This window comes from Mustela lutreola, chromosome 5, assembly GCF_030435805.1.
Source record: "Mustela lutreola isolate mMusLut2 chromosome 5, mMusLut2.pri, whole genome shotgun sequence".
Lineage (NCBI taxonomy): Eukaryota > Metazoa > Chordata > Mammalia > Carnivora > Mustelidae > Mustela > Mustela lutreola.
The window spans coordinates 90,031,422-90,053,642 of NC_081294.1; the positions used below are offsets into that span (position 1 = coordinate 90,031,422).

Sequence of the window (22,221 nt, forward strand, 5' to 3'; positions counted from 1 at the left end):
CAGAGCTGATGAACAGGTGATGGAATACGAGAGATTCTGCTGTTACTTTTTAAGTGTGTGGCTTTTTGCCAAGGCCTTGTTATTTAGAAAAGAGAAAGTAAAAAAAGGGAACCTGCCTCAAGTTCCCCTCTACCACCTGAAAATTACCTTAATTAAAATACACAAATATAAACCAAAATTACAGGGAAGGAAACCGTCAGTGCTGTATAGAGTTTATGAGAAAGAAAATTAATTTTCAAAAAATCAAAGGTGCAAAGGAGCAGCAAGAGACAGACTTCTATCCCATGGATTCTCTTGAAGAAAAAAAAGCTGATGCAAATCCAACACAGAGAAACCATGTGCCAGCTTCAGGGCACTTCCACCCATGTTCCTAGACTAACACAGTGCCATAACTTTTCAATGTCATCAACAGTGAGTTGCAATAAAAATGACCTTGAGATTTCTTTTCAGGTCTACTTGTACAGACCTGGACAAGTGAATGGCACTTATAAATACAGGCCAGCAGACCACATGACTGACTCTGCATGTTTATAAAACTTATAAAATGCAGTCACCAGATTCCAAGATTTGAAAAGCATTTTGAAATGTCTCATAGTGCACCTGTACAGGGACAGACTGATTTCACTCTTTCTGGCCAAATAAAGAGCTTTGAAGAAATAGCTAGTGTCAATGAAGATATTTTGGTGGTACAACTTCAGGTAAACAGAAGAGCCCATTTAATATTTCACTTGCTCATTCATTTCACTGTGAGTTTGGGCATGGCTACAATCAAACTGTGTTTCAACAACCCAGAAAATATGATAGTTCTTAAAAACGCAGTAAGGAACTATTTGAAAACTACTAATGGGGTGCCTGGGTGGCTCAGTTGGTTAAGCCGCTGCCTTTGGCTCAGGTCATGATCCCAGGGTCCTGGGATGGAGCCCTGCATCAGGCTCTGTGCTCAGCAGGGGGTCTGCTTCTCCCTCTGCCTCTGCTTGCTGCTGCCCCTACTGTGTGCTCACTCGCTCTCTTTCAAATACTTTTTTTTGAAAAAGCAATTCATTAAAAAGATAAGAACTAGTAGAATTAGTCTGTTTGCACCACAACACAGGTTATATATACACACCCTAGAAGGAGCTGTGCAGTGGTAGATAGTTGAGTATATTTTCCAAAGATATCAACATTCTCAAATACTATTTATGATGATGAAACCAAGTCATAGCTCACTTTTCTTATATTTGATCTCCAAAGATGTTCTTACTCTAGAAATATATAGATATTTGCTTACATAAAACAAAATATCATAAATAAAAACTTAGGCACATGTGTGTCAGAACACCTGCCAATGATGTCTTTGTAGAAACCAGAGCACGATATCTGTGGCCACTAAGTAATTTGTCCCTGATTTTTTTTTTTTTTTTGAGACTTCAGTCTATTACACTGACTACCAATGTAACTATTTAACCAGGAAATGTTTGCCCTTATTTTTATTCATATACTTCATGGGCCATTTACTGCCAGCTATAAAATCATTTGAAAGGTAATTGACTTTATAGCTGAGAAAAATATGAAGCCTCCTAAACAATCTCAGGATATTGACTTAGTGTCTTACAGGTAAGGATGAACTTAAATTGAATGTGAAACTGGGGAAAGGTGACTCTTTAACAAGTACTTAAAAAAAAAAAAAAAAACGAGAGGCACCGGGGTGGCTCAGTGGGTTAAGCCTCTGCCTTTGGCTCAGGTCATGATTCCAGGATCCTAGAAAGGAGCCCTGCATTGGGCTCTCTGCTCAGCAAGGAGCCTGCTTCCCCGCACCCCCCCCCCCCACCTCTCTCTGCCTGCCTCTCTGCCTACTTGTGATTTATTGTCTGTCAAATAAATAAATAAAATCTTTTTAAAAATAAAAATAAATAAATAAATGAAAAGAGTAGCTTGCAGATGATCCTCTTCCCCCGCCCTTAATAATCAGCCTAGCTTCAGAGGGATGAAAACGTTAAAATGCCTGCCAAGTGTCCATAGTTCAAAAAATTATTACAAGTGTCAAAGTGGCTTCAACCCAAACACTGGCCTCCACTATGAGACAGCTTTAGAAACTCCACAGGGCAGGATTAAGGAGGCTGAAGTACATGGGGATAAGCCACATTATCTTAGAGTCAAGCCTTCAACAAAGTAGGCTTTATTTTCCAAGAAATACAAAACATAATTACCTTCCTATAGTCTTAACGTCCACTCTGTGTGCAAGGCACTGTTCTGGATACCATGAAGTAATGCAAGGATGATAAAATCTAATTTAGTAGTCTCCAAGAACTTAAGGTCTAGAGGGAAGATAAATACATGAATAATTTTAGTACAAAGCTTTTATTAAAAGGGCTACAAACAACAACAACAAAAATGCACCCTCAGCTCAATTATGCCCCTCATGTAGCTGCTGGCTGGGCTCAGGAGAGTTGAGAATGAGCCTAGCCCATCCTGACGCTCTGTGTAGGAGAGGCGCCCCCTTCAGGCCTGAGAGCACGAAGGGCAGCCTTTAGCGCACATTTTGTGCAAGGCTTATACGTAGGCTTTCCCACTGTGGGAGCTCTTCAAAGACAGGAAGTGAAGTTCTTTCTTACCTCCTATTCCAAGCACTTAGTTCAGTGCCTAGTACATAGGAGGCAATCAATAAATGTAGAATATAGTAATTAGTCAATTTAATTCCCTCAGTCTAGAATGGGCCACCCTTCCTCTTCTCCTTTTTCACTACACACTTTGACGTTTCTAAATATAAAAATCCTACCCAGCTCAAATGTCACTTCTTCTTACAGATGTATCTCATCTTGCTTCATTTTCCCACCCTACAGAAAATGTTTATCCTTTCCCTGGATGTTTCTATAATTCATATCCCTCAAACTTTTAAAAAAAAATTATTATTTATTTGACAGAGTCCCTCAAACTTTTAAAATGGTTTCAAATGGTCCAATTCCTAAGCAAATTGTTGTCCATAGTCCTCATCTGCCAACCCCTCAGTATTCTGTGATTATTGATGTTTGTGTACCTTTGCTTTCCATTTAAGCTGCTAGCAGAAGATGTCTGACTCTATCATCCCATGTGGGATGCCTTCAGCATACATTTGTTGGTTTAATAAGAACTTATTCAGTATCAATAATGTGCCTGACCCTAAATAAAATTTTGATAAAATGAAGTTCTAGTTCTAGAAGTAACTGAAAGATTCCAATGGAACAGGGGTTTACTTCTGCAGTCTTATGTCCCTCTAACACTGGCCTGTGTTTCCTCAAAGACTATTGACACTTACGACATCCTGACACTAACTACTCCATGTATATGATTTCTCTCAAACTGCCAACCTCCATTTTCCTCTGATTAATCTTCTTGGATAATATCATAAATGATATATACTGATGACCCTTCATTTATATCTTACATGAAGTATACTTAGAGTAAGAGGTTAAATGATCGTTTACTCCATAATGGTTGACAACTTCTACCTCTGAACTCCAAAATTCTGCTACACATTTATGAGTTTTCGTCAATCCCTGGGGAGGAGATTCCTTGATTAAAATGCAAATACGCTTTCTCCACTCCAAAAGTTTCAAGTTTCTTTATTTGGCCTCTCATATTGCAACAAAACCAAAACAAAATGAAAACTGCATTAAATAAATGCACAGCTTTTAGCAACTTGCTGTACACATGGAGGATTGGGCTAAAAACAGTTAACTGGTAAAACAGATATAAGCAAAGAAGTGTTTCCACTATAAGCAGTCTTGTATGTAACTGGGTATGCCGTTTCATAGACCAATCTCACGTACTCAGACGTTTCAAAACCCAACAATCAGAAAAGTTTATTTTAAAAAATTTGAGTCATGCTGAGCAGTCTATAGCTAGTATTTTATGTTTTCATTTTGAAGTTTCTCATTTACAAGGAATCATTCCTATTTTCTCCAGAGAGCATGAAGCATTTTTGTTACTTTCAATCCCACGTCCAATTGATTTTATTCTTGACAGGATCACAATGGAATATGAGTATTTCACTGGAGCATTTCCTATTCATTACATTATGTACCTTGTATTTCTGGGAATTCATTCTATAGAATTATCTCATAGATTGCTAATTTTCATAATAAACTAAAACTGCTGATTCACCTAAGAGAAAACACAGATGCAACATGTATAATTATACTTGAATCAACAGCTGCTATATCCACTAAAATCTTCCCCCGGTCTCACATTGAAGATACACACCATCACTCTGTTTCTGCAACTAAAAGAAGGTTGTTCTAAATGAAGACAATCTAAGAATCAGTCATCTTACTTTCATGTCTTTCAGTAGAGAGGTTTAACAAAAATGTTTTAAAAATGTTTATAATGTTAAAATTTGTCAGTTACTGAAAATGCTGACAAAATTCAGTGTGTGTCAGAAACTTCTTGAAGACCCAAAGAAACATAAAAGAATGCAAAGCCCAATAGAACTGCATGAACTGTGTCCATGGTAGCTCAAAACAAGCATGACATGCTGCCCTAACTGGAAAAAAAAAAAATCTGGCATCAATTTCAGACGATTTGGGTGATCCTAGAAATCATTATAACCTCTCACCATCTGTCTCTGCTAATGTCTCCATTGCTAACTTCTGTTCTCTTTTTCTCTTGACAGCCCCAAAGTACAAAGCCTGCTTTGAAGGTTATCAGTTCTTACCCCAACCCTGTCGGGCAGACTTCCCTACGGCTAAAATAACAATAAAAAAAAAAAAAAACTCTTGCCTACCAATTACTGAGATGCTTATAGAATCTCCTATTGGACCATCCTCTAGTTAAATGTTTAAAACTCAATTAAAATGCAAATTAACAGTAGACAATGTAGCCATTATGACTACAGCATGACAAGAGAAGAAAGCTTCATGCGAGAATGTAAATTTTTGGAACTGTAATTAAATGTGTAGTTATTTTCATTTTACAGGAAATCTTATGGCCTGAAAAGGAACAAGAAAACCCCATCTAAAATAGTGTTAGATTAGTGTTTCCACTCCTTTCAAAAAAACATGTCACCTTAGAGACACCCAATTTTGCGAGCACATCTTTTAATTTTATGTCACTGAATTGATTTTTCCTGAATTGTTAGATGAGTGGATTAATGTACCAAAACTCACCAAGTTATTTTGGGCAAAATGAATGGCACTTGGTATAGTAATTTACTAATGAAGAAGAAACATGTCCCCTGATATGCTTACAAATGACTGTTGAATCACAAAGAGATCTGTATCTGCCCATTTCATACGTGTGAGTCAAATAGCATCTATTTGTGGCTTTAGTAAAACACACTGCATACACACAGAATATATGTTTATTTCATAAGACGGTGGCCCAGGGTCAAACCGAGTGGAAAGAAGAGAAATTAAAACCAGGGGCACCTGGTGGCTCCGTCAGTTGAGCATCTGACTCCTGATTTTGGCTTAGGTCTTGACCTCAGGGTTGAGTTCAGGCTCTACACTGGACTCCATACTGAGTATAAAGCCTACTTTAAAAAACAAAAACAAAAAAGCAAGAGAAGGCCAAAAGCAATAAGAGTATAAAGGAAGGCACAAACCACCAGAGGGAATCATATGAGGAGCAGATAATTTTAAATCAGAACAGAATGGAGACAGAACCACATTCTGAAGATCTCAAGGAGATACAAAGTATGAGCAAGGAAGAGAGGAATTAATGATTGGTGAATATTAAATGACACACTTAATAAGAAATGACTGTGGAAGAGCAGAAAAGGATTAATGGTTTATCAAAATGGAATAATCCATATTTGAAAAAAGCTATACATTCACTTGCAAAAACATATACATAGAACGACTAATGGGAGAGTATGTAGAAACGAATAAAGCAAAGGCGAAATAGTTTATTAAAAATGTTATTTCCATCAATGTATGCATGGTTATAAAAAAAAAGCACAGACTAATAACACGAATAAAAAAATAGTGCTGTAACTTAAGGAAAGAGGCCTGCATGTTTTCTAAAGAACAAAATGTTCTGCACTATCTTCAAGGAATATGAGGGAGAATCAGAAATTGTTAGGATCCTGTTGCTGGGTCTCCTGTTGGTCCAAAGAGCATCATCGTTAATGAGCAATGACCTGGGTACTGACTCAACATCTTGACATGGCCACAAATCATCTTGACATTGCCAACCTCCATTAGAGACTGATAATATTGGTTCATCTTGGATATTTTCAGGGAAGGAGAAAACATGTTAACCATCTGCCTTCTTTAGCTGTAGTTTTAAAGCAAGGATATTCCAAAAATAAAATATGCGACAGACTAATTATCAAACTACTAATGAGATTTCCTATTCAGGTAATATCAGTGTAAGATTTCATTTGCCCATGGAGTTCTTCGCACAAAATAATCAATGTCAAAGGATATCGCTTGACTCCATAAAAAAAATTACTTCTCTGAATTAAAAATCAAAAGCACAATTAAAGATAAATACTTATACATTAAAAAAAAAACTATATGAGAGACAAGAATAAAATCCTTAGACAAAAAGGAGATCACGCTAATCATTAAGAAAATCCTAAAACCCTGAAAGACAAAGGCATAAACAACAGGTTTTTAAATTTCACCCTTATGAGTCTTTGAAGATATGCAAACTAAAACAATAAAATTCCAAAACTAGCAAAAACAGAGATTATAATAAGTTAAGTTTGGCAAGTGGGCAATGAGACGAGCATACCTATATATCTCTACTGATAGAAAACTGCCTTTTTGGAAAGCAATTTGGAAGAGCATCTGACCTGGCAGCTTCACAGCTGGGAATCTATTCTAAGGAAATAATCCAAAATGTGGACAAAAATGAATGTACACAGATGTCCCCTAAAGAAATTAATGTAATACAAGGAAGTGTCCAATAGTGAAGGTACGATTAAGCAAATTATGATATGTTCCTATAATACAAATAGCATCTTTACTTACACAGGAAAACATTTACAATAAATGCTAACTAGAAAGAAAGGATTCAATATTTTACTTTAGGGATGGAGTCACACATGTGGATGCATGTCAGGTGTATACCCACACATACACAGAGAAAACCACATGCTGAAGTAACTAGCTCTATAAGGACACATCACCTTTTAATAAGAAAAACACATAATCTCTAATAATGCCATGCAACCAGATCTAAATACCATTATGGGTTTAATAAATAAGTTTTACAAAAACAGAGTTATGAGAATCCAGCCATGGACTGGTATGGTTAAGTAAATCCTGTCTTCACTACACGCTAACTAGTTTTTTTTTTGTTTTTTTTTTTTAAGATTTCATTTATTTGACAGACAGAGATCACAAGTAGGCAGAGAAGCAGGCAGAGAGAGGAAGGGAAGCAGGCTCCCTGCAGAGCAGAGAGCCTGATGCCTGGCTTAATCCCAGGACCCTGGGATTATGACCTGAGCTGAAGGTAGAGGCTTTATCCCACTGAGCCACCCAGGTGCCCCTGCTAATGAGTCTTTTAAACAAAGTTGAAAGTCTCAAATTTTTAGGATATCAAATAACACTTATGAGAGCAAACCACACTTTCAAAGAGCACTGTCAATGAATTGATCGATACTACTCATCACTGCAAGTAAAATTGAAGGCTTTCTCTCACTTCTAGAACTAGCTCCCATAATTATATTGTTGGAGTGCCTGCATGGCTTAGTTGGTTCAGTGTCTGCTTTTGGCTCAGGTCACGAGTGGGCTCCCTGCTTAGCAGGGAGCCTGCTTCTCTCTCTCTCCCGCTGCTGCTCCCCTCCCCCTGCTTGTGCTCCCTTTCTCTCTCTGTCAAATAAATAAATAATTTTTTTTTTTTAAATCATGTTGTCATGAGAACATATGAATAACCGTGAAATGCATCCTCTTACAACATGGCTCAAAATGCCAATAGGTCCTGATAGATTTTATAAATTGAAGAACATTAAAGTTTCCTGATGATTTGGAGAGGACTCTTGTCTTTAGTTATTGTGTCTCTCTCCTTAGTCATGTTCACTTATAAATGTACAACTTTTTAAAATTTTTCTTAACAGGAAAATTGATGAACTGTTTCTTCAACTATCCCTGTTGAAGGGTGATTAAAAAGATTCTTGAACGTTGACTACCACTTCAACTTTTTCTTAAAATATTAAACAAATGGAATTACTGCACTCATTTTTAGTGTGCAATTATATGACAATATGTTTATGTGATGCTTTGCAAAAAGGAGTAACAATCAAATCTAAATACAAAATAACAAGAGAAGAATTTTCCAAGATTAAAAGATTAAAACTAACAATATCAACAGTTTGAAGAATCATTAAAATTAAGGAAGAGGATTTTAAATAAATGATATCTCATTCTCCCTCCTAAGTCAATTTCTAACTTTGAAATTATAACTCGGAGTAGTTCTATTAAAATGGATCTAAAAATGGACTTTTTAAGGCCACAGAAATAATATTTTTTTAAAAAACTTCAGTTGTTTAGAAATATTTTAGTCTGTAAATTGTAATTTATCACATCTACAAGTTTTTATTCTTTGATGTTACCTGTGTTTCCTTATTTTTATATTTATCTTCAACAATTGTTTAAACATGTGAAAGGTAAATTCAAAGTCAGGTGACTATTTCCATTTGACTAAGAAATCTTGATTAAGAAAGTCCCCAATCTCCGGGGCACCTGCAGGGTAGGCGGCTCACCCACCAGTTAGGCATCTGACTCTTGATTTTGGCTCAGGTCATGATTTCAGGGTTGTGAGCTAAAACCACGCATTGGGCTCTGCGCTGAGTGTGAAGCCTGCTAGGGAGTCTCTCTCTCCCTCTCTCTCCGCCCCTCCCTGTTTGTGCTTTCCTTCTCTCTCTGGCAGGAAGGAGGGAGGGAAGGAAGGGACCCTGATCTTTATATCTACATGTTGAGTAATATGCACATTCACTATAGATTATAGATCTATATATTTATATTTATATCTATATCTATCTATATATACGTGAGTAGCATGCATATGGACTGAATTTTCAAAAATATTACATAATTTTTGGTTCTTAAGCAATGAGGAACTCTTAAATGTTCTCACAATATTTTCAGCATTATTTAAGAGTTAAAAACAAATTCTCAAGAGCTGAAGTGTGTTCAAATATTTTTGCAAGGAAAAGCTGAAACAAAGCAAAGAAGAATATACTGTGCTGGAGGATTCAGTGTGGTGTCTGCTTCTTTTTCCCAGGCGGCTGTCTCTTGGCTATGTTCTCACACAAAAAAAGGAGAGAATTCTGGTCTCCTCAGCCCCTTAGAAGGCCACTAATCCCTTCCATGATGGCTCCACCTTCCCAACCCAATCATCTCCCAAAGGCTCCACCTCTTAAAACAATCACATTAGGGGTTAGATTTTATGAATATTGGGAGGACACTAACATACCATACACTACAACCACCAACTTGAAAAATATTAACCTACATTTTCTTCTAGTAGTATTTTATTTTTACATCTGTGATCCACTGTGAATTAATTTTTGTTTATGGCTTGAAGTAGGAGTGGAGATTCATTTTTTTCCATATGGACATCAAATTGTTCCAGTACCATTTGTAAATAAGACTTTGCATTCCCTCTTTTAATTGCTTTGGTGTCTTGAAAAAAATAAAGTTACTATATAAATACATGTCTATTTCTGGACTGTATTCTGTTCTCTTTATTTCAGAATTTCACCATCTTGATCACTGTATTTTTATAAAAAGTCTAGAGTCAGGTAGAACTCTTCTCTTTCAAGATTATTTTAACTAGATTCTTTCCTTTTCAAATAAATTTCAAAATAAACTTATCAATTCCTATGACATAAAACCCTCCTGAGATAAACATTAAGATTTCAATCCATAGATTAATTCAGGGAGAATTGACATTTAACATTATTGAGTCTTCCAGTCTACAAATATGGCATTTCTCTCCATTCATTTAGGTCTACTTAAATTTCTCTCAGTACTCTCTTACAGTTTTCAGTGTGGATGTTCTGCCCATATTTTATTAAATTTATGTCTAAAGATTTTATTTATTGACAAAATTATAAATGGAATTTTCAATTTTCACTATTGCAAATATTTATAAATAAAATGAATTTGTACTGCCTTGGATACTGAAACCCTCCTCACCTCACTTATATTTCAAGTCACTTTCTTTGAAATTATTTCTTGTGGTTACCTATGTACATGTTCACGCCACCCATGAATAAAGACCACTTCATTTTTTCCTTTGTAAACTATAACTTTTAATTTTTTTCTTGCAAAATTACACTGGCTAGGATCTCTAATGAAATAGTGAATAAAGGTAGGATAAAATATATTATTGTGTTTTTCTTATTAGGGAAAGCACTCTTTCACCTTTAAGTACAATGTTATTGGGGCACCTGGGTAGCTCAGCCCTTAAGCATCTGCCTTCAGCTCAGGTCATGATCCCAGAGTCCTGGGATCAAGCCCCACATTGGGCTCCCTGCTCAGCTGGAGGCCTGCTTCTCCCTCTCCTACTCCTTCTGCTGTGGGAGTGTCTCTCTCATGCTGTGTCTCCCTCTGTCAAATAAATAAACAAAATCTTAAAAAAATAAATAAATAGATAAGTACAATGTTATCTATAGGGTTGAACAGGATTTTGTTATTTGTTTGTTTGTTTGTTTGTTTTCTGAGGTGTTTTAATCAAATACTCCTACAGATAATTCTTTATTTAAGTGGGGGTGTCCTGCACCTTGAACGATGTTCAGGGACATTCCTAACTTCTACCAATTAGAGAGTAGTAACACTCTTCTCCTCATTGTCATAACCAAAAAATATCTCCAAACATTTGCCCTGGAGTCAGAATTGTTCCCACTTGAGAACCACTGAGTTAAACTACGGCAGTAGGTGAGACACCAGAGAATGTAGTTAACATCATCAGAAAGATCTTTAGTTAGCTAACAAGTGGAGGCCTGTGTTTCTGAATTGCAGGTTGAGTTGCTTGAGACCACTCTCTACTCATACCCCGTCAGCTCAGTAAGAGGATCCGACCCATTATTCTAGATGCAACACTTACACAAAACCCCAACACTGAGCTTCAGGTCTCCCAAGATATGGTAGTATCTCCCTGGGGAGGAAGTACTCTCAGGACTCCAGGCTTTCCAGGTCCCTCAGAGTTGACAAAGAATGATAGCAATCTCTCTATTGTCTGTTTTTCCTGAAGAGTCAGAGCCAAGACCTTGAGGGACTTTCTCACCTTCAAGGTGATCATTTTTTAAAATGACTCAGTTAATTTGCTTTTTAAAGAACCATATTCTCTCTCTCATTCTCTCTCTCCCCTTCCTCCCCCCTTTTCTAGTATCACCAATGTTTTTCAAACTATGACAAACTATATGAACAGCCCAATGACCAGCGTTTCCCAATCTCTTTGACACATGCTACTGAGGTCTGAGAGTCTCTATCTTGAATGAACTTTGTAAACTAAAAAACAAAACAAAACAAAACAACGACAAAAAACAACACTTTTCTGTTTTTTAAAAATTTTTGGTTTTAATAAAATGCAAAGTAACTAAAAAGTGCAATTTTCCCAAGAAGGTTACAATCCACAAGTAGTAAAGGTGAAATTAAAAATCTTTGTGAGGTTCACCAAGTTCTGTGCCTGAGAACAGGTTGAGAATATGAAGTCTCAACTGAACCAGAAATACAGAGTAATGAAAGCTACAAGCATGGAGAAATAGAAATCTTTAGAGTTTTCTAAAATTCCCTAGGAATCAAACTGATGAACTTAGATGAGGCATACACTATGAAATTTTAAATGCCTTGAAAGAAAAATAAGCAGTTAGGTGGAAACCAACATGTCTAGAAGTATAGCACAAGATCCAAATATGTTAGAAATATGAACACCATTTCAAGTGCATCACCAAGATGATGTTTTTAACTACTCAGTCTTCTGGGGAAATTATTTTCCAGGATATTGTACCTCCAATTGTGTAATAAAAACAAGGTTCCAATTATTGAAATATACCTTATAAGAAAATTGCTGCTATTATTCTATAACCAAAGTCAGTAGTTTCCCTTCCATATAAGTAGCCAAAGCAGGTTTATTTGTAAAAGCATTTATTTGCCAAACCACTTATGTAGGAAATGCCAATAATAAGATTTTATTGTGAAAATTTGAACACAATCTAACTTCAATGCATGTTTAATTTGGCATATCCAGTTAAGATACATCTTCAAGATGTTCCAAGTGTGAAGCCCACTCAATTGCAAATGTCTCATTTTTATGGATGTGATTAACAAACCACCAAGGGATTTAGCTATGAAGTAAGGTTTTCAGCCAGTTTAAATGTATATTCAAAGTAACATACTCCTAGAGTACCAAGTTCTTTTTGTATCTGAATTCCAGATAATCCCTCTACTGTAAAAACTATGAAATCTTTATTTGGCCATGGTTTATGTATCATTGGACAATCCTTTGCTATCTTTATTCAACAAACATCTACCAGTAAAATACAAGTAAATTATAGGCAAAATCTCGAGGAAGCAATTAGTTACCAAAAACTGATATGCGTTAAAAGCATTATTTTTCCTAAAAAAACAAAAAGTATTATTTTTCCTTAATGTCTCCTGTTTATTACTAACTGCCTCCCACTCAACTAACATGAATGTGTTTATCTAGAAGGTCAGAGAACTTATTCACCTGTATAGCCATTAAGAAGAAAAAAAAATCTTTCTACTTGTTCCAAAATGACATATAAATACATTCCTAAAGCAATTTCTAACAAATGCATTCCTCTCAAATTTGATTTTGAAAAAAAAAAAATGCAACTGAAAACTACACACAGAGAATACTTAAAATAAATCATAACTACAGAACAACAATTACTGTATCTGGATATATAATTAGGTGACTAATTATTTTGAAAATGCAATTGCACACTCTAATAGATATTCAATAACCTCCACCATTTTCCCTCCCACTCCAACCCCCCAACTTCTTCCTGTGTTTTTCACGTCAATTTTAGCTCACATATCATCTTTCTCCTCTATTAAGAACAATTTGTTGAATGGTATCATCTCTTTAATAATTACATTTTCTTGTTAATGTATCTAACAGTGAGGATGATTTGTGCAAATAGTATGATCCTTTCATTTTCTACCTGTGTGACCTTTGTAGTCAATGGCGTAAAGGAAATTCTTGTTCTCTAATTGTGTCATCTATCACAATAAGAAAAATATACCACATAGATGGAAGACATTTGGAATATATTACGGTGGATTCAAAAACAATGCAATTCTGTTATATTAATCTGGGATTCAGGATGCCATGAAACATTTCTTTTTGGAGCACCAAAGAATCAGACCATGTGAGTTGAAAGAAACTCGAACTACAACTGAGAGGAGGTATCTTAAATAAAGACTGCCAGGAAATGGTAATTAAAATGGAAATAATGTCTACTAAATTATAGATTGAACATGGAAGTTTTCACCGCCATTATGGTAGAAAAGAATCTGGAAAAAGAAAAATCCATTCACCCTGTGTAAGTATCCTCATGACATCACTCAAAACTACATAGAAAAAGATATTTTTAAGCATTTTTTAAGGATTTTATTTATTTATTTGACAGACAGAGATCACAAGTAGGCAGAGGCAGGCAGAGAGAGGAGGAAGCAGGCCCCCTGCTGAGCAGAGAGCCACATGCGGGGGTCTATCCCAGGCCCTGGGATCATTACCTGAGCTGAAGGCAGAGTCTTTAACCCACTGAGCCACCCAGGTGCCCCATTTTTAAGCATTTTTAAGGGGAAGAGAATACAGTTTTAAAAATTCAAAGCAAACCTCTGAAAAATCTAACTACAGAATTCAAAAGAAAATTTCAGAAAACAATTAGACATTCTTATATTCTTATTTTGGACAAAGCAACATGGCCTCGGTGAAAGGAAACAGGATGAAATGTACAGAATTCCAGGCAATATAAAAAGGCAATAGTGTGAAATAAGAAGAAAGTGTATTATTTTTTTAAAAAATCACAAAGAAACTAAAAAAACAGAGTATAAGAATTGATACCGAAGGTGGTAAATTTAATCACTATTTAATGGTTATAGAAGATCTCAGAGGGAGAAAGAAAATGGAAATCACAGCAGAAAAGAAGCAGAAAAACAGAGATCAGGGAGTTAACCAACATTAATCAGTGTTTCTAGAAGACATCCCAGAGAAATAGAAACCACCATGAAAAATACAGTCTTAGAAAACCTTTTAAATTTCAGAAAGAACAGTTACATTGCTTCAGGAAAAATATAAATCAGTAAAGACCTATACTGTAAAATATCTGACATTTTTTAGACTAGTAAATATAGGGGGGAAATTCTGCAAGATGTTAGGCAAAATTCAACACGCCTACAAAAAAGAATCAAATATGCTAGTTGTGGTGACATCATCAACATGGCCAAATAAGACCTTTCTATAGTCTTCCCCCAAAGGAACACCAATTTTGATAATCACCCAAGAACGAAAGAACCTTTGTGAAAATCTGGGAGTCCAGTGGAGAAGTTCAAGCACACAGTTGGAGAAAAAAAAAAAATTAGAGACTGGATGCGCTGAAGGGGTTAGAGGAATAGTTTGACCTCCCCCACATCACTACTCCCCCCAGTGCTCCCTGAGCATGGCCCCAGGTCATGAGAGATTTTCTCAGCCCATGAGCTCTCCCATAGACCAATGTGACAACATATAAGTGAGCACCTGCTTTGCCAGCTGTGCAAGATGCTGTCAAAGTGACCCACGTCTTTCTAACCCCATCCAAAATACTGAGATGTGAATTGCACCACTGGGGGTCAGCAGTGGTTGGGAGGCCAGAGTGATAAGGGAGAGCTCTGATCAAATGTATCAAAGGTCCTAACACCACTTACAGACTCTTATCCAGAAGCCCATCCATGAGCAGCTGGGAATGCCTCACCCATAAAGCCTCCAACTGAACCACCAGCACCCCCAAAGCTCCTCAGATCTAACCCACATACACTCCCATCCCACAGCAAGCTCCTATGTGTGCTCCCAAAAGGAAGGGTGCTGAGGATGAGGCTTTGCAGCCAGCCAGCAAGCACAACAGAGAGATGATCTGATTCTGCAGGATGAGGAGACAATTGCCAAAGCAATTCTGAGAAAAAAGAACAGACATGAAAGCATCACACCTCCTGATTTCAAACTATATTACAAAGCTATCGTAATCAAAACAGTATGGTACTGACATTTAAAAAAAAAAAAAAAAAAGACACAAAACCAATGGAATAGAATAAAAAACCCAGAAATAAACCCATGCATATATGTCAACTAACATAATATGTCAACTAACATCTTAGCAAAAGAGCCAAGAATATTCAATGAGAAAGTTAAGTCAACAAATGAGGCTGGGAAAAGTTGATATTCACATGCAAAATGATGAAACTATGCAAATATCTTACCCCCATGCACAAAAATAAATTCAGAATACATTAAAAATTTAATGTAAGACCTGAAACTTTGAAACTCCTGAAAGAAACATAGGAAAAATTCTCCTTGACATTGGTCTTGGCAAGGATTTTTTAGATATAAGAGCAAAAGCACGAGCAAAGAAAAGCAAAAATCAAGAAGTGGGAGCTACATCAAACTAAAAAGCTTCTACAAAGAAAAAAAAAAACCCCACCAAATGAAAGGGTAAATTATAAAATGGGAGAAAATATTTGTAAACCATATATGTGATAAGGGGTAATATCTAAAATATATAGAGAACTCATATAACTCAACAGCAAAACAAAATCTAATAATAAATATCCCAGTTTAAAAATGGACAAAACACAGGGCACCTAGGTGATGCAAGTGGCTAAGCCCCCGACTCTTGGTTTTGGCCCAGGCCATTATCTCAGGGTCACAGGATCAAGCCCCAGTTTAGGCTCTATGCTCAGCAGAGAGTTTGCTTAAGATTCTCTCTCCCTCTCCTTCTGCCCCACACCCCACAAACTCTCTCTCTCAAATAAATAATTTTTTTTAACAGGAAAAAGACTTGAATAAGAAGTCTTTTTCCAAAGAAGACCTGCAATGGCCAACAGGAACGTGAAAATGTTCTTGAAATCACTAATCATCAGGGAAATGTCAATCACAGCACAATAACATATCACATCAACCTGATAGAGTATATATTCTCAAAAAAAAAAGAAAGAAAATACAGAGAAATAACAAATGCTGGCAAAAATGTAGAAAAGAGAGAACCCTATTCATTGTTGGTGGGGATATAATTTTGTGCAGACACTATGGAAAACGCTATGGAAGTTCCTCAAAATATTTACACTAGAACTACTGTATGATCCAGCAACTCCACTTCTCAGTACATATCCAAAGGAAATGAGGTTGTTACCTCAAAAAGATGTATGTACATCTATTTTCATTGTGGTATTATTCAGGCTAACCAAGGTTTAGAAACATTCAAAGTGCCTGTCAACAGATGGATGGATAGCACATTCTCTCTCTCTCTCTCTCTCTCTCTAACACACACACACACAGAGAGAGAGAGAGAAAGAGAGAGAGAGAGAAATATTATTCACCTCTAAAAAGAAAGCCTCCTATTTGCAACAACATGAAGGCAATTATGCTAGGTAAAATAGCTGGAGAGGGGAAGGCAGATACTACACATTATCATGTATATGTGGCATCTTAAAAAAAAAAAAAAATCAAACTTACAGAAACTGGAAGGAGAATGGTAGTTGCCAGAGGCTGAGAAGTGTAAAATATGGGGAGAGGATGATAAAAAGGTACAAACTTTCAGTTCTAAAATGAATGAGGTCCAAAGACCTAATTATAGGATGGTAAATACAGCTGATAACAATGTATCATATAATCATATTTTGCTAAGAGTAAACAAGTGTTCTCGAACATGAAAAAGTAAATATGTGAGATGTGTTAATTAACTTAAGAGAGTCCTCGTACAATGTATACAAATCATCACAACACTGTACACTTTGAATATATTACAATGTTGTCAATTATACCTCAGTAAGGCTGAAAGAAAAGAAAAAAAAGATCCTATATTAGGGGCAGTTAAAAATAACAAAGTTATAAAATGTAGGAATTAAGTGTACCATCTGCCAAAGTATGTGAAACACATACACAGTTACAAAATGTAGGAATTAAGTATACCAAAACGCTGAAGTATGTGAAACACATACACACAAACACAATGGAAATTAGCATTAGAACAGAACCCTAAAATAAAAACACAATGTCAAAAATACTTTAAAATAAAACATACCTAAACGGCATAGACTAAAGAAATCAAAATTATAATTATGAGCTTTTTTAATATTAAAAATAACTAGGAAATATATATAAAAGCTGACAATGTGTGGTAAAAGATGAACTCAGATGGGCAAAAACTCTTGGTATTTAGGGTTCTCATTTAAAAAAAAGAATGAAAATAAAAAGAACAAGATATTCAACTCAATAAGCTAAAGGATTTTGGTAAAGGTCAATAAAATAACTATAAGAAAAGTAGCAGGAATGAATCAATAAAAAGAGTAGACTAGGTATTCATTTAGTGAACTCCAAAAAGATCATAAAATAACCCTAAAAATAGGAAAAGTTAATTAATCAAATAAAAGCAGAAAAAAGTTCAACAACTTAACTAAAATTCACAAAGGCTAAGTAAGAAACAGAAAATTCAAATTTCATTAAAAATTACTAGGTAGATAAGGCCAAGTAAGATGAATATCATAAAAGAATAGTATATACAATTCTGTTCTGATTAACATAGTCCTGATGCAGTGACAATAATGAAAGAAAATATAAATTAATAAAAGTGATCTGAGAAAGAAATAGTAACCAGAATATAATCAAACACATATATAGCAGGAAAAGCTCTTAGAATACCTACGTTTAGAAAAGGAACTAGGTTCAAACTGTTTACAAAACAAATTATTTCAAAATTACACTTCTCACAACATAGATCAACATGAAAAGCTACCATACCCCATTTACATAGCTATTATAAACCTGATACCAAACCTGACCATGATTATTATTTATTTATTTATTTAGCTATTTTTTTAAGATTTTATTTATTTATTTGAGAGAGAGGCAGTGAGAGAGAGCATGAGCGAGGAGAAGGTCAGAAGGAGAAGTAGACTCCCTGTGGAGCTGGGAGCCCAATGTGGGACTCGATCCCAGGACTCCAGGATCATGACCTGAGCCGAAAGCAGTCATCCAATGGAGCCTCCCAGGCGTCCCAATGATTATTTTTAAAGATACACTTACCTCACTTTTATCAAAATGAAAATGGAAGTAAAAAATGAAATCTAAGACTACATTCTTTCAAAAGTCACAACTAAATAAGAGTTACTTACTACTCACTTGATATAGTGAGACAAGACAGAATTATTATTTTCCATTGTAATTCTTTTTCTTTTCTTTTTTATGATTTATTTATTTATTTGAGGGAGAGAGAGAATGCCTATGTGTGCACATAGGGGAGAGGAGGTGCGCAGGGGGAGAGAATCCCAAAGCAGACTCCTTGCTGAGCACAGAGGCCCATGGGGTGGGTGGGGGGAAGGGGCTCGATCCCAATACCCTGAGGTCCTGACCTGAGCCACCCAGGCACCCCTATTTTTCTTAAAATATCAAAGGGGAAAGAACAACAGGAGTTAATCCATTCTAAATAATCAAATACGTTAGAAACTTACAGCAATGAAGACAGGATATTAGCTCTGGACAAGATAGAGAAATGACTGAGAGAGAAAAATCATTTGCCCAAAAATGCCTATGCTAAACATGCGTAGTATAAAATTTTAGCATGAGAAAATGTGAGGCATTTCAAACCACTGAGGAACCTATATATTAATCACAAGTTACAAAGTAGACCATCACGTACATGTCTAGCAAGTACTCAGGTCACAAGGGAAGAGGCAGAGGGCTGAGATGTTAGCCTCCAAATTCAACCAGACCAAACATTTGAAACTAAATAGCTCACTGAGAGTGACAATCAGTCTATGCACATGCATGAACTCCATCTGCACTTGCTAGTCTACCCCATTCTTTCATTTCCCACTATTCCTGCGTCACACTAAATTAAAAAAAAGGAATCATCACATCGTCCCAAAACTAACCAACACTATAGCAAGAAGAGTAAAAAATCTACAAAAGTTTCTTATTCACGGGTGATTGGTTATTTTTGTGGCATTTAAAGTAGACATATTTCTACTCTCCATTTATGTAGAAAAATAGGAATAGAGTGCCATTGGGAAAAAGAGAATACAATTTCCACCTTGACATACAAGAAATGCTTCTACAACCAAAAGCCTGATTGTAACCAATTTCTATCATGTTTGATTTTCCAACTAACTTCTCTTTTTCAATATGTTCTATAATAGAACTTTTTCGGAGACTGAATTTAAATGACTTTTATTTTGAGAAATTTCCAACATTCCTCACTGAATTCTGCAGTACTGAAGACCCAGGACTGGAAGTTTCCAAGTATTCTATCCCATGCCCTTCCAGAACTGTTTTTAAGCTTGCTGTGGACATTGAAGGGTAGACCAATTCACTAAATAAATAAATAAATAAATAATAGCAACAAATCTCTGGTAACTGGTCACAAAACTAATGCCATTATAAGATTATCAGCCCATCAAATAAAAAGAAAAGCCAGAAATGCCACAAAGACTTTTGTTTCTAAATAATGCCTCACAGGCAAAAAATGCATTCAAAGTGCATTTTAGGATACTCTCCAATGAATGTTGTACCCTACCTCAGCATGGTTCATAATTATGTTATTACTTGGAAAAGCCAAGGAAGAAAACTGCATCTGCACTTTACAGAAATCTTTTCCTCCCAGGTGCCAAAGATAATTCAGATAGCAGAATAAATGCCCTGTGGCAAAGCTGAGGGATTTTTTAAATCCCCTTGGCTTTTAGTCTTCTTTTCTGGATAACAAACTTACCCTAGCACTGCCACCATTTACCCCCAATATTCATCTGTCCTTCCTCTCAGTGATGCAGCTACGTTCAAACTCTTCCCTGTAAGAAAATAATACAGTAAACGTCAACCAAGTGGAATAGTTATATATCCTATCTCTGTGTTTATGCCACCATATATATTATAAACATATTGATCTTGAAAAGTACCTGGCTTTCTGCCTGGATACTCACTATTTTATTTATTCTAAAGTTCTTGATGAGAATCTGTTAATAACACTTAAACCTTGTAATGGGGGGATCCATCAAAAAAAGTCACAAATGCCCAAAACAGTAAATGTGTATGCCTCCGATATCTTCTCTGAGAGACAATCCAAGCACAAGAAAAAAAGGAATTCCAAAAGGAAAACAGATGTGAATTATAATTACAATGAATTCTGTTTCTCACAATTTCAACACCCAAGAGTAGCCACGTTTATAGAAAAATAGAAGTGTGATAGTCACTGTTTGCAATGAACATAGACATCAACAACTGAACAAAAACTATGGAAGACAGTGGATCCTGAGACTTTGATATTAAAAACTCGATTTAGAAAAAAAATATTTGAAATAGGTAGGCATATTGATATTTTAGATAGAGATAGATCTGTCAGCTTTTTCTCTTTTTTGAGGAATTTAGAAATAAATTATTTTCAATCATTTGGTTGATAAGATGCTTACCTGCTTGGGGTTCTATCTCTTAACAGAGAATATCCAAAGCACAAATATTGCACCAGAAAAACAAAAAAGAGGGGCACCTGGGTGGCTCAGTGGGTTAAAGCCTCTGCCTTCAGCTTAGGTCATGATCCCAGGGTCCTGGCATCGAGCCCTGCATCAGGCTGTCTGCTCAGCAGGGAGCCTGCTTCCCTCTCTCTCTGCCTGCCTCTCTGCCTACTTGTGATCTCTGTCAAATAAATAAATAAAATCTTTAAAAAAAAAAAAAGAAAAAGAAAAAAGAAAAGATTGTACAGATCACATAGTCCATTAGAAGAAAACATCAGGGCCTCTGAGGTCACTGGGATATGCTAAGATGACAAGGTATCAGTACCATGTCTAATGCAGCTGAAAGCGGGAGGTGACAAATTGTAGTTCCACACAGCAGTGCTTACTCGTTTATTCATATAATCATGTTCATTACTGTCTACATTATTGAACAAAAACACTTCAGACAACATGTAAGACAGGTAGACTGGTGAGCATTACAATAAACAGGTTTTCCTGTGGAAATCCTTGAGGCTTTTTTTTCCCATTTAAATGCATAATCTGATACAAAAGTAATACCATTTAAGAGCACTTCCCCTTGGAATTCATTTTGGAATTTTACGGAAATGAACTGGTTGATTTGTGAGTTGTATGTGCCTTGCTTCCTCTAGGAGAAGTAGGTAAAAATAGTACATAAACACTATTGCTTGATCCAGCTGCCATATTGAAATGGCATCACAAAGGCCTCTTTCCTTCTTCAAATGCTCTTCTCTGGGGACTTCTATTATCTGCCTTTCAATGTGAGGTCTTCCCAACACTCTCCCTCCCTTTGACCTTACACTTATGTAATGAAGCAAAACAACAATCCCACTTTACCAATATTTGGGGGATATCTAGAGATATCTAGATATCTTGGACATCTAGGGAACTGTATTTTACTGTGAAAACTTCCTTTGGAGAAGAACAATAGGAAATACGAATGTTTGCTTAAAATGACAGCCATGTTGGTAGCTGGTTTGGGAATGATGACATATGAGTGAAACTGGTGGTAATGAAAGTGGTCCAGCTTGGGAGAAGGAGGGCTTAAAGCAGACTGAAGAGTCATGAATGAGACGCAGAGACTGAAACTTCTGTGACGCTCCAATGGGCATGCAGCCAAGATTGGCTAGCTGCCCAACACATTCACGTTTCCTTCCCAAAACAGATTTACACTGTATTTCCCAGTCATTCTTGCAGCTAGATGGGACTGTGTGACTGACTTCCAGTCAACAGCATAGGACAGAAATATTATGTGGCACTTTCAGGCACGGTCCTTAAAATCTCCTGTGTGCTTCTCTATACTCTCCTGTGAAGTACGTTAGAAGCCGTCAGTAGTTCTGAACCTTGCTCTTGCTGACCTCTGATGTTCTTCTTCTTCTGACATCTTTCTTAATGAAGTCTTTCTGTCATCCCTCCCTTCTCTCACTCTGAGCCTTTGCTCACCTCTTTAAACACCTGCCTTTGTCAGCATACTTATGGTTTTTTAAATAGTTTTCATATGGATACATTCTCTCCCCAGGTAAACAAAAAATTCTTCAAAAGGGGAAATAATCCCTCTGTGTGTCTCCCTAGGCTC

At 36.2% G+C, this 22,221-nt stretch overlaps 1 protein-coding gene across 4 annotated transcripts in view; it reads right to left on the reverse strand.

Annotated features, from left to right (window-relative positions):
• Window positions 1–22,221, reverse strand: part of LOC131832263 (cAMP-specific 3',5'-cyclic phosphodiesterase 4D-like) — a 565,899-nt gene that overhangs the window by 366,425 nt on the left and 177,253 nt on the right. Inside the window, exons 2-3 of one of the 4 annotated variants that reach the window (XM_059175050.1) lie at window positions 19,892–19,967; window positions 2,187–2,294 (exon numbers count right to left, since the gene is read on the reverse strand). The exons of 1 other annotated variant lie outside the window; for it this stretch is intronic. The gene's annotated coding sequence lies outside the window, so the exon portion shown is untranslated. The remainder of the gene's footprint in view (window positions 1–2,186; window positions 2,295–19,891; window positions 19,968–22,221) is intronic. 2 more of the 4 variants (XM_059175051.1, XM_059175049.1) reach the window with 2 other exon arrangements.